General features: G+C 38.2%; 1 protein-coding gene across 2 annotated transcripts in view; it reads left to right on the plus strand.

The window, feature by feature from the left end:
* The first annotated feature begins 1777 nt into the window (after window positions 1–1777).
* Window positions 1778–13150, plus strand: part of large1 (LARGE xylosyl- and glucuronyltransferase 1) — a 253865-nt gene continuing 242492 nt past the window's right edge. The window contains exon 1 of one of the 2 annotated variants that reach the window (XM_061913252.1): window positions 1778–2213. The gene's annotated coding sequence lies outside the window, so the exon portion shown is untranslated. The remainder of the gene's footprint in view (window positions 2214–13150) is intronic. The other variant, XM_061913251.1, reaches the window with a different exon arrangement.

The following is a 13150-nucleotide window of genomic DNA, read 5'->3' on the forward strand; positions in this document are numbered from 1 at the left end:
CTAGCTCAGCTCTAGTTTCGTCACAACAGTGCGGCAGAGAGACTGCAATACTGTCCCAGCTGCTCTGATTTTCCGGCTGATTTCCTTCTCCATCTTTCCCTCACTCGTGAACAAGACCCCGAGATACTTAAACTCCTCCACCTTCTCGGATTGTAAATCATGTAAATACTTCAATGTATATACTCTAGGGGTGTAACGGTACATGTATTTGTATTGAACCGTTTCGGTACGGGGGTTTCGGTTCGGTTCGGAGGTGAACCGAACGACACGGACATATAAGTTGCACACTGCACGTTTTGTAAACAATGCACACCGAGGCACCATGAATTGATTTACGTGGACCCCGACTTAAACAAGTTGAAAAACTTATTCGGGTGTTACCATTTAGTGGTCAATTGTACGGAATATGTACTGTACTGTGCAATCTACTAATAAAAGTTTCAATCAATCAAAAAAACAACAACACACGGCATGCTAGCAACAACTGGGCTATGATGGACTGACCACACCTCCTCTTTTCACCGGATATGTCCTCTTTGCGGAGCTGTCCAGGTGGAGTTTCTTAAATGCCTCGAATGTCCGGTATTTTAAGTTATGGTTGCGTGTATTTTCAATGTACGTTCAGGGTTAAGAAGGTGTTAAAAACAAAACAAAAAGTGGTGCATGCAGTGTTAACATTCGTGAGGGCAGAGACAGAGAGCGAGAGTTATGATAAACGCGCATGTGTCGCCAGGCTCTGCTTTTTATCCATTGATTAATCAGATTTTATTTTTTATCATCTATAGCAGGGTTGTCAAAAGCGTGCCCCGGATGCCATTTGCGGCCCACAGCTAATGTTTTAAAGGCCCACGGCACATTCTAAAAATACTATTAAAATAAACAAAAACATAAAGAAAAGTGAAATTAAAAAGCTTAAAGGCTAAATATAATTTAGAAAAACTTGCAACGTTGACTAATAAAACAAAGCTGTTTTTTTTCTTTCAAACTGTCATTGCTCAAAACATAATATTGAATCAAAATCAATGTCATTATGAATTATTGACCTATCCAAGTTTCCGATTTCGTCACATCAAATATTCCACTAAGAAAAATATTTTTGGTGGAAGATTTAGCAAATTTGTTAAATAAATAATCAAAAAATTTATATTTTGTTTTTTTCTTACTGTACCGAAAATGAACCGAACCGTGACCTCTGAACCGAGGTACGTACCGAACCGAAATGTTTGTGTACCGTTACACCCCTAATACACTCTGATGATTAATTTGCGTGATGACTGTATTATGCTGATAGTATATATTTGTACCATGAATTGATTAACGTGGACTTAAACAAGTTGAAAAACGTATTCAGGTGTTAAATAAATGATAAATGGGTTGTACTTGTATAGCGCTTAGTGTTACCATTTAGTGGTCAATTGTACGGAATATGTACTGTACTGTGCACTCTACTCATAAAAGTTTCAATCAATCAATCAATCAATCAATCAATCAATCAATCAATCAATCAATCAATCAATCAATAAATAAATCAATACATCAATCAATCAATCAATCAGTACGTGGAATTAAATTATGGAACGGATTGACCAAAAAAATCAAACAAAGCACCAAAGCACTTAACTGGGATTTGGCGATACTGCCAATTTTGGTATCCATCCAATTGGATATATACCAAAATTGGCAGTATCTTCAAATCCCAGTTGATGAGCGTTGTGTTTTCCAGTCCAGGCTCCAGTCCGGAAGTCCAGTCCTGTTTTCTCCAACGCTCCCTCTCTCCGTGCGGCTCTGTGATTGGCTGCGAGCTCGCCTGGCAGGAAGAAAGAGCTGCTGTGTTGAGGCCGAAAAACTCAGACACAATCTGGAAAGAGGGGACGACAACAAAATACCTGTGAAGATTATACACACTCAACAGGAGCTGCGAGAGGCGCTTTTATTTTTGGGCCATGGCGACCGGGCGAGTGGTGCCTGGCTTCACGGCAGTGTCTCTGCCAGCAAGTCCGGCTTACTCTTAATGAGTGTGTGCTGTGTGCAGATTTAAATCTTTACATGGGGGCAACATAGCTGCATGCTCGCTATCGCTGCTGCTGATGCTCGCAGAAAACAACTATTTATTTTTTGCGCAAAACTGATGAGGGGAGCGTAAATATTCCGCCTGGAGCAGCGTGGGTTTTATTACCTAAAAATCTCCCCCGTTTGACGTCCGTCGGCATCAGGTGAGTTCCATTTGTAGCTTCTTTTATTATTATTATTATTATGAGCTATTAACATCATGACCTGACATTCCCACTCGTAAGACTACCTGAATGATTTTTTTTATTTCAAACCAATCAATCAATCAATCAATCAATCAATCAATCAATCAAAGTTTATGTATATAGCCCTAAATCACGAGTGTCTCAAAGGGCTGCAAAAAACAAAATGTCTATTTGACCACGTTACTACAGTTTGGTTTGTTGTTGCCTAACCTACACAAACCGGGCCATTTAACCCCCCTTCAACTGAGCAGCAAACAGAGCAGGGTGAGGGGGTCTACCACCAGCTGTCCCATGGACTGTATTTATCCATAGTGGCAGGAAGGTGTAACAGGGCTAATTTTGGTACCGTTACTCTTGCCTATTCTGGATTAACAGATGACGTAAGACATCCTCATGCCAACAATCCTTAAATTTAGTGGCAGCAATAAATCCCACTGTTTTTTCCTCAATATACAATATAAGTTAACATTTGTGAAGTTACAAAGGCCTTAAAGATAGTATTATTTGCAGATGATACAACTGCATTTTGTTCAGTAGAGAACACACATGAGATAATAATAAATAATAGAATAAGAAATTAACAAATTATAAAGATGGTTCGACAAAAAAAACCCAGACTATCTTTGACTCTCAGTAAGACTAAAAAAATGCTATTTGGTAACAATAGAAGAGAAAGTCAAAGACAAATACAGATAGACGGAGTAAATATTGAAAGAGTAAAAGAAAACAAGGTAACACTTTAGTATGGGGAACATATTCACCATTAATTAGTTGCTTATTAACATGCAAATTAGTAACATATTGACTCTTAATTAGTCATTAAGTACTTATTAATGCCTTATTCTGCATGGCCTTATTATACAACCAGTAAGCCATCAACTAAGAGTCTTCCCTCAATAACGTTTGAATTTTTGCTTATTAGTAACCTTAACCCTTATATGTTCCCTAGTGTCCAAATAACTCTAAATTAAGTAATTAAGTATAAATATGTTCCCCATACTAAAGTGTTACCGATTATTGTTATTAAATTTTTGGGTGTAATAATACATGATAAAATGAATGGGAAATCTCATGTAAAAAATATACAACATAAAGTAGCAAGGAACACGTTAATAATGAATAAAGCAAATCATGTTCTAGACCAGGGGTAGGGAACCTATGGCTCTCGAGCTAGATGTGGCTCTTTTGATAACTGCATCTGGCTCTCAGATAAATCTTAGGTGGCATTGCTTAACACGATAAGTAATGAATAATTTAGCCGGTAATCACAGTATTTAAAATAACGTTCAAAATATAAAACATTCTCATGCATTTTAATCCATTCATCCGTTTTCTACCGCACCTGTTCAAGAAGTCGCACTAATGGTAAGAAGTATTTTATTTATTATTGGTTAGCTTCAGAATAACAATGTTGTTAAAAAGAGGTAAGATACTTATTATACTGTAAACATGTTGGTATTACTTAAAAATGCACAAATTTAGTTGTATTCGGTGTTAAAAAATATAATATGGCTCTTACAGAAATACATATTAAAATATTTGGCTTTCGTGGCTCTCTCAGCCAAAAAGGTTCCCGACCCCTGTTTCTAGACCAAAAATCACCTAAAATTGTCTACTGCTCACTAGTGTTACCATATCTTTGTTATTATGAAATATGGGGAAACAACTACAAACATGCGCTTCATTCAATAAATGTGTTACAAAAAAGATCACTTAGAATAATGCACAATGTTGGATGTAGAGAACATGCAAACCCTTTATTTATTAAATCACAGGTAAGGCATATTATCTGGTGTTTTAGTTTCGCAATATTATGCAAACGCAACTCTTCTTCCCTTCTGGTACCTGCTGATCTGTATTTGGGACCTGCATGAGTACTGACAATTTGTGCAGGTCCGCCTTTTGTAGTCCGTGCCGACTCCGTAGTCCAGGGGTCCCCAAACAATTTGACCCGGTGGCTGTAATTGGGTTAAAATATATATATATATATATATATATATATATATATATATATATATATATATATATATATATATATATATATATATATATATATATATCTCTATATATCACGTCATCGATTGGAAAGAGCATTTTTCCAATGCATTTTTAGACAATGTGATTTGCCTGAGCGGCTAGGAGACTCTGAGAGTAACAAGCAACAAGCGGTAGAAAATGGATTAGAAAGGACAGATTTAAAAAAAAATAAATAAAAATAAAAAAATTAACTTGGGACTTCCCGCGGACCAGATCTCGAACGTAGTTTGGGGACCTCTGCCGTAGTCAATAAGCTTCTTGTTTTTCTCTATCTTGTTGTTATGGGACATTCATCCTCCGCTGTTGCCATTTCTTATATAAAGTAGTGTAAAGTTCTTACTTATATCTGTCAGTAAACTTGCCATGAAAGCGCTAAAACATACCGGTGTAGTGAGTTTACATTTTTCACCCACGGAACTTGGGTGAATATTGTCATTAAAATAATGTAATTAAAACAGTTAGCTACATCTTTTGACATTTCTTCTGCTCCCGTCCTTTCACGCTATACCAACACAACAAAGATGACGGGGAGAGGGATCTGGTGAAGGTGAGCTACGTAAATAAGACCGCCCACAAAACAGTGCATCCTGGAGCGACTGTCAGAAAGCGGCTTGAAGATGGTTTAAAACATAATCTATGTGACATTTTGAGAAAAGAACCAACACTACGTTTTATGTAGACCACAAGGAAGTGTTTTGAATTTAGAAAAAAAGATGATAATATGACCCCTTTTAATGCGTCCTATAATTCGGTGTGCCTTTTTTAAAAAATAGACCTGACTAAATCCGCTCATCGGCAGTGCGTCTTACAATCCGGTGCGCCCTATGGTCCGGAAAATATGGTAGGTTGCTTCGATTTATCGTTTAATGAGTGCAACTAATAAAAAAGCTAATGAAATCCAGACTGCGTTGAGTGGTTAACTTTAAATGTGTGGACATAGTTTCCGCATGACTGCTGCAATAGAGGTCACATGAGAGTGCTGGTGTTTGAGTTTTGTGATCTGTGTGGCGGTAAACAACGGAGAGTTGTTTTAATTTATTTATTAATGAACACATGTTAAAAGTGTGATTTCAATGTGGATGGTGTGCATTGAAAAAATGACGGTTATGGCAAGCACAAAAATTTTTATTTCAACTATTTTCCCTAAAATTTGCATTGATATTTTAAAATGTGTTTTTATCCAAGGACTCGATTATTTGAACAATCTAATTGATATAAGACTTAATTACTAAAACAATCGATAGCTCTCACCATAAAAGATTGAGTAGATAAAAGTTGGACAAAAATAAATTAGTTGATTATTTTTGGAGTATTCTTACAGCAGTTTTTGGGAGGCTGCCATTGTTTTGTTCCTAAAGCCCTATTTGTTGTAGTATTTGACCAATACTACAGCATAATTATATTTAACTATAAACACTCTTTTGAAATTAATTTTGGGGTTTTAATGAAAAACTATTGTCGTATAGACATAATGACCTAGGAAAAAAATACATATATGTGTGTATGCATGTGTATATTTCATATGTGAAATGTAAGATATTGATATGTGTGTATATATGTATAGCTCTCACAAGTACTTTGATGTAATTTAATTATTTGTTTTTCTAAATCGATGGACAATGCTGTGATCTTAAATAAAATAGTCACCTGGAGGTCAAAGGTAAAGTCAATAGTCAACTAATTTTACGAACGACAAACTCATTTCCTGGATGACTGACTGAGAAAAGGGCAGCTATAGTTAAAATGAGAAAATACAATTACTTATATTTAAAAAAACAATCACATTTGTACAGTGTAATTGCTTTACCTGTTAAAATGTATGACCGCTCAAACAATAACGACTGATTAGGTTTTAATAATAAAATGCATTTTCTAATGTCTCCCCTGTTCAGAATAATCATGTAGACATTATCATTAAGAATAATAAACTCAGCCAGGGCGAATTAAGCTGCACTGCACAGCAAATCGTCTGTATTCTTTTATAACACATCATATTTTATGATTGGGTGGCACTGTGGACTATAAAAAAAACCCAGCAACTTTAAACATGCTAGTTTTTAAAAAAAGTATTTAGCCTGCAATATATGTAGTTGTATATAGGCCTATGCAGAGAGGTGGATATATATTGCATACATGTATTTACAGTATATGTATGCATATATAAAGTATGTATGCATACAGTATGTATGTGAGTGTATATATACAATCTGTATGTATATATACCGTATGTATGTATATATACAATATATGTATTAGGGGTGTCCCGGTACCAAAATGTTTATCGATACTTTTCTTAATAAAGGGAACTATAAAAAATGTCAATACTGACTTTATTTTAACAGAAAATGCATTAAACATATGTCTACTATTGCAATCAAATAATTTTACGACCTTAAGATATAACTTAAAGGCCATTAAACACATTTGGCTTTTTTTTTTAACTCAAAGAACAATTTACCATTTTCCATATTACATATAGTCTGCCATAATCAATGATTGTATTAGAATACAATAAAAAGCTGTATTGACATTATAGTAAATGTTCTCCAGCACCCCCGTGACCTTGAGAGGGACACGCAGTAAAAAATGGATGCATGGATGGATAGTAAATGCTTCATGATTTATGGTTGCCACTCTTGGTCTGTGCCAGGGTTAGGGAACCTATGGCTCTCGAGCCAGATGTGGCTCTTTTGATGACCGCATCTGGCTCTCAGATAAATCTTAGCTGACGTTGCTTAACACGATAAGTAACTAATAATCCCGCTGGTAATCACAGTGTTAAAAATAACGTTCACAATATAAAACATTCTCACGCAGTTTCTTCTTCTTTCTTAGTTTATTTCGAACATGAACACACTTACAACATAATACATCAAACAATCCCACATCATTTCACATCACATCACATCACGTCCGAAAAGGAGTAGGAAGAAGCAAAGCTTATTTAATCCTACCCCTTTCCCATGACAGAGCGTCTACAATTATATACATTCATCCACTAACCTCTTTTATAGTAAAATGTCATCCGTGAATGAGTAATACAACAGTTTTGTAATATTTAATTAATTGATTCAGTCATTATTAACATATTGAGATGAAGAATATCTTATTTTCAATAAGGTTGAAAGTGTTTCTCATAATTCTTCTTTTTTGTATTTTGTAAGCATTATTAATTTGAACAGCCTCTTAAACTGGATCGTATCAGTACAATGTTTAACTTCTTTACTTAATCCATTCCATAATTTAATTCCACATATTGATATGCTAAAGGTTGTGTTGTACGTGCATACAAATGTTTTAAATTAGATTTTCCTCTATGGTTATATTTCTCCTCTTTAGTTGAGAAGAATTGTTGTACATTCTTTCGTAGCAGGTTATAATTTGCTTTGTACATCATTTTAGCTGTTTGCAATTTTACCAAATCATCGAGCTTTAATATTTTTGACTCAATAAATAAAGGGTTTGTATGTTCTCTATATCCAACATTATGTATTATTGTAATTGATCTTTTTTGTAACACAGTTAACGAATGTAGCGCACATTTGTAGTTGTTTCCCCATATTTCTGCACAATAACTCAGATATGGTAACACTAGCGAGCAGTAGAGAAGATTAAGTTACTTTTGGCCCAGTACGATTTTGCTTTATTCATTATTGAAATGTTTTTGCCACCTTATGTTGTATGTTTTGTATGAGATTTCCAGTTCATTTTATCATCTTTTAATACTCCCCAAAATCTGGTTTCTTTTACCCTTTCGATATCTACTCTGTCTATTTGTATTTGTGTCTGATGCTCTTTTCTACTGTCACCAAATAGCATTATTTTAGTTTTACTGAGATTCAAATATAGTCTGTTTTTATCAAACCATTTTTTTAATTTGTTAATTTCTTCCGTTATTATTTGTATTATCTTCTGTGTGTTCTCTCCTGAACAGAAAGCAATTGTGTCATCTGCAAATAAAACTAACTTCAAGTCCTTTGTAACTTTACAAATGTCGTTTATATAGAGATTAAACAAATCTTGGTCTCAGTATTGATCCCTGGGGTACACCACAAGATATATCCAACCGTGTTGACATATTTTCACCCATCTTCACATATTGCTTCCTGTTGGTTAAATAGTTTCTTACCCAGTTCAATACCAAACCTCTAATGCCATATCGTTCTAGTTCTTGTATTAAAATATCATGATTAATTGTGTCAAATGCTTTTGTTAAATCAATGAATACTGCGGCCGCACATTTTACCGTGTATTGCAATGGTAATTTCCTCTGTTATTCTAAATAATGCTATTGATGTTGAGATATTTGCTCTAAACCCAAATTGGTTCTCCACGAGCGACCCACTTTTGTTGATGAATTGATCTAATCAGCTATTGAATAGTTTTTCCATGATTTTGGAGAATTGTGGAAGTAATGAATCTGGGTCTGTAGTTAGTGAACTGGTGTATGTTTCCATTCTTATGAATTGGTACAACTTTTGCAATTTTCATTTTGTCAGTGAATTTGCTGGTTAGAAATGATACGTTACTGATATATGCAAGAGGTTCTGAAATGTCTTTTATAACCTTTTTTTTTTATCATCACCATATCTATTCCATGACAGTCGGTTGAGGTCTTAGATTTACAATTTTTTACAATTTTGATTACTTCTTCTTTTTTCACCTTCTTAAGAAACATGGAAGTGGGATTTCTGTCTATGAGCTCATTCAAGTTCTCAACTTACCCATCATCTGCATTTGGAATTCTTTGTTACAGATTTTTTCCGATATTAAAAAAGTAATCATTAAAATGTTCAACTATTTGGTTCATATTGTCATTCTTTGTATTTCCATCTAGAAAGTACTGTGGGTAATCTTTCTTAGCACCATTTTAATGATGCTATTTAGGATGCCCCATGTTGCTCTCATGTTGTTTCTGTTCCTGTTTAATAATTGACTGTAGTATTCCCTCTTAGATGTTCGTAGTATGCCAATTAGCTTGTTTTTATATTTCTTATACTTATTTTCTGCCTCTATAGATCTCTGTGTTATAAATATTCGATATAATGTGTTTTTTTTTTTTGTGACAAGCATTTCTCAGCCCTTTTGTCATCCATGGTTGGTTGTTTTTCTTTTGCTTCCCTACTAAGTTTTTTCCAAGGACAATGTTTATCATCGAGTGTTAGAAAGGTGTTGAAAAAATTCCCATATGCATCATCTACATCATCTTCATTGTATACTTAGTCCCAAGTTTGTTTCTTCAGATCCTCCTCAAAGGAAATTATTCTTTCCTCTGTGAATAGTCTTTGAAATTTTAATCCATCCATCCATCCGTTTCTATCGCACCTGTTCAAGAAGTCGCATTAATGATCAAAAGTATTTTCTTTATTGTTGGTTACCTTCTGAATAACAATGTTATTAAAAAGAATAAGAGATGCATGAATTTAGTTGTTGTAATCAGTTTAAGTCCAAATAAAAGAGGAGGCATAGAATTATTTTTGTCAGAGCGTGGGACGACACGCTCTGACAGGTCCGTGGTACAGGTCTACGCGTTTCTCCTCATTGAGCTAAATTGAATCCAGTCTCTGTTTAATTCCTTGCTTCTTGTCTGTTTAATAGATGTCTTCAGTGTTTGAACCTGACAGTTGTATTCAGTGTTAAAAATATTATACGGCTCTCACGGAAATACATTTTGAAATATTTGGCTTTCATGGCTCTCTCAGCCAAAATGGTTCCCGACCCCTGACCTAAGGGGTAATTTCAATCTTAAAATTCAGAATGTACGCACGGCAAGAAGAAGCTTTTGTTTTTCAATATTTGGGATTAAACCAAGAGACAGTTTGAATCCAGAATTAAAAAGAATGTCTAACCTTAATTTTGTTTAAAAAAACAAAACGATACTAAGACACAATGTTCATTATGTACAAGAATGAGGGTTTCTAACAATCACAAAGTGTTAACATAATATTCCAATTATTCGGGTTTACTTGTTATTGGTTGGTGTTACCATCAATTAGTACTTGTATTCATGTGACATTATGCAGTATGTGTATATTGTGCATATGTACTGTATTATGTGCCTTGGAAAAGTGAGTAAAGTGGGTAAAATATTATTGATAGTCTATTGTCATAAGACTGGTAAATCATAACAGGATCCCCCCCTAAAAGGACAGATCCCAGATGTCCCAAAAACAAAAAACTCGAACCCCCCCCCCCACACAACAAGAAAGTTCACAAGCGAAGGGAGGGCGGAGGGAGTACACGGTGGAGGGTCGCCAGGTCGCGTGTCCCAGAATCCACCGAGGACAAGTCAGGTGGCAGCGGCGGATGAAACGCCGCTGCCGCAAAAGTCTTGACGGGCGACCTCGAAAAGGCCACATCGTGGCCGCCGAGAATGTGGGCGTGAGTGGCACCAGAAGTAGTTCAGGAAGAGTCGTCGTCGCTGTTGAAGAAGGAGCTGGTGTGGGCTCCAGCCTAGGAGCAGGTCCTGGTGTGGGCTCCAGCCTTGCAGCAGGCGCTGGTGTGGGCCCCAGCCTTAGAGCAGGTGCTGGAGTGGGCTTCAGCCTTAGAGCAGGTGCTGGAGTGGGCTCCAGCCCCGGAGCAGGTGCTGGAGTGAGATTCAGGCAAGGGTCGAGTGCTGGTGTGAGAAGCAGGCTAGGGTCAGGTGCTGGTGTGAGAACCAGGCAAAGGTCAGGTGCTGGTGTGAGAACCAGGCAAAGGTCAGGTGCTGGTGTGAGAACCAGGCAAAGGTCAGGTGCTGGTGTGAGAACCAGGCAAGAGTCAGGTGCTGGTGTGAGAACCAGGCAAGAGTCAGGTGCTGGTGTGAGAACCAGACAAGGGTCAGGTGCTGGTGTGAGAACCAGACAAGGGTCAGGTGCTGGTGTGAGAACCAGACAAGGGTCAGGTGCTGGTGTGAGAACCAGACAAGGGTCAGGTGCTGGTGTGAGAACCAGACAAGGGTCAGGTGCTGGTGTGAGAACCAGGCAAGGGTCAGGTGCTGGTGTGAGAACCAGGCAAGGGTCAGGTGCTGGTGTGAGAACCAGGCTTGAGTCAGGTGCTGGTGTGAAAACCAGGCTTGGGCTAGGACTAGCTACAGGTGCTAGCCGTGGTGCAGGTGGAGGCGGCCTAGCGGGCCGGGGTTTGACAGGCCGGAACACCGGTGGAGGAGGACGCGCAGAAGGGTGTGGCTTAGCGGGTTGAAAAACCGATGGAGGAGGTCTAGGAGGAGGTTGTGGTTTGACGGCCCCCCCCCTCAAGAAGCGGATCCCAGACGCGCTCCTTGTGGTCTGACATTGTCCTTAAGGGTGGGTGTAGGGAGGTCAGGAGGTGGGTAGAATCTTCCCCTCTGGATTGTCCAAAATTTCATTTAGAAACAGAGGAATAAACCACTGACTTGGGCGGGGCTTGAGACCTTAGGGGCGGGGTCGAAAATGCAACTGACTTTGGTTGACCAGACCTATACTTAATGAAAATGTCCTGAAAGTATCTGATTTTATTATTAACTTTCAAGTCATGAAAAACTGGCTGAGAATTAGAATCTTTAAAAAAAATTATTCGGTGACGTCACCGGGGGGCATTACCGAAATGACGTCACCGCTGCTGTCTCTGAGAGAGACAGAGCAGCCGGATGAATGTTTGGAAAAGGAAAAAAAAAGAATTACCAGACACGTGAGGGGAATATTGGACGGGTTGAAGCTGGCTGTGTTCTAGAGGGGGAAGTCGTGGAATGGGAGCGTCACTGCCGCGAGGCGGGGCCCTTTTCTGCGCCTTCTGCATTCGCTGACAAGTGCCAGCGCTTTGAGAGGGAACATCACCATACCGGGTGGTATTGATAGGGACCAGGAAACCATCAGGGCCCCACATCATGTCATCACCTGGCATACAGCGGCGTGTTTCAGCCTCCATTGCTCGAAGCAATGCTGTCCTACGCGAAATAACCATTTAATGCTCGGATCCTTCTGAGGATGCGTCGAGCAAGAACACAGGGTAAGGTAAGAAATAAAGATTTATTTAACTGATAAAACAGGCTAGAACAAAAATACTGGTGCTAGGCCGAAAAAGGCAAACAAATAATAATAGTAATAATAATAATAATTAATAATTTATCAGATTTATATTGCGCTTTTCTATTTATTGTTAGATACTCAAAGCGCTCACAGAGAAGTGGGAACCCATCATTCATTCACACCTGGTGGTGGTAAGCGACATCTGTAGCCACAGCTGCCACAGACTGACGGAAGCGTGGCTGCCAGTTTGTGCCTACGGCCCCTCCGACCACCACCAATCAATCATTCATTCATCATCCATTCACCAGTGTGAGCGGCACCGGGGGCAAGGGTGAAGTGTCCTGCCCAAGGACACAACGGCAGCGATTTGGATCTCAATAGGTGGGAAGCGAACCTGCAGTCCTCAGGTTTCTGGCACGGCTACTCTACCCACTACGCCATGCCGCCCCATGGCGCTAGCATGGGAGCTAGGGAAACAAACAGAAACACTAAACTTGGCACAAAGGCACAAAAAGGGAAAACAAAAACTACTAGCTTGAAAGCTAGGGAAAAACAAAACGCAGCATGAGAGCTAGCGAGTATTAACATGGAAAGCAAGTCGTCATCTGTTGCGTGAAAGCAAATTAGGATCTGAGACAGAAGAACAAAAAGGGGCAGGCTTAAATAAGGTAGTAATCAGTAGAAACAGGTGTGCATAGAAAGCAAAGGGCAGGTGAACTAATAAGCTACCATGGTAACAGAACAAAACAGGAATTAAGGACATCAAACAACAGTGTGTGATACCAAAATGGAACAAAAACAAGAATATGGAATGATCCGGGCATCGGATCATAACACTGTTAACGTTGGACATATTTGGAACGAACATTGCAT

The sequence above is a fragment of the Nerophis ophidion genome, linkage group LG10 (assembly GCF_033978795.1).
Source record: "Nerophis ophidion isolate RoL-2023_Sa linkage group LG10, RoL_Noph_v1.0, whole genome shotgun sequence".
Taxonomy (NCBI): Eukaryota; Metazoa; Chordata; class Actinopteri; order Syngnathiformes; family Syngnathidae; genus Nerophis; species Nerophis ophidion.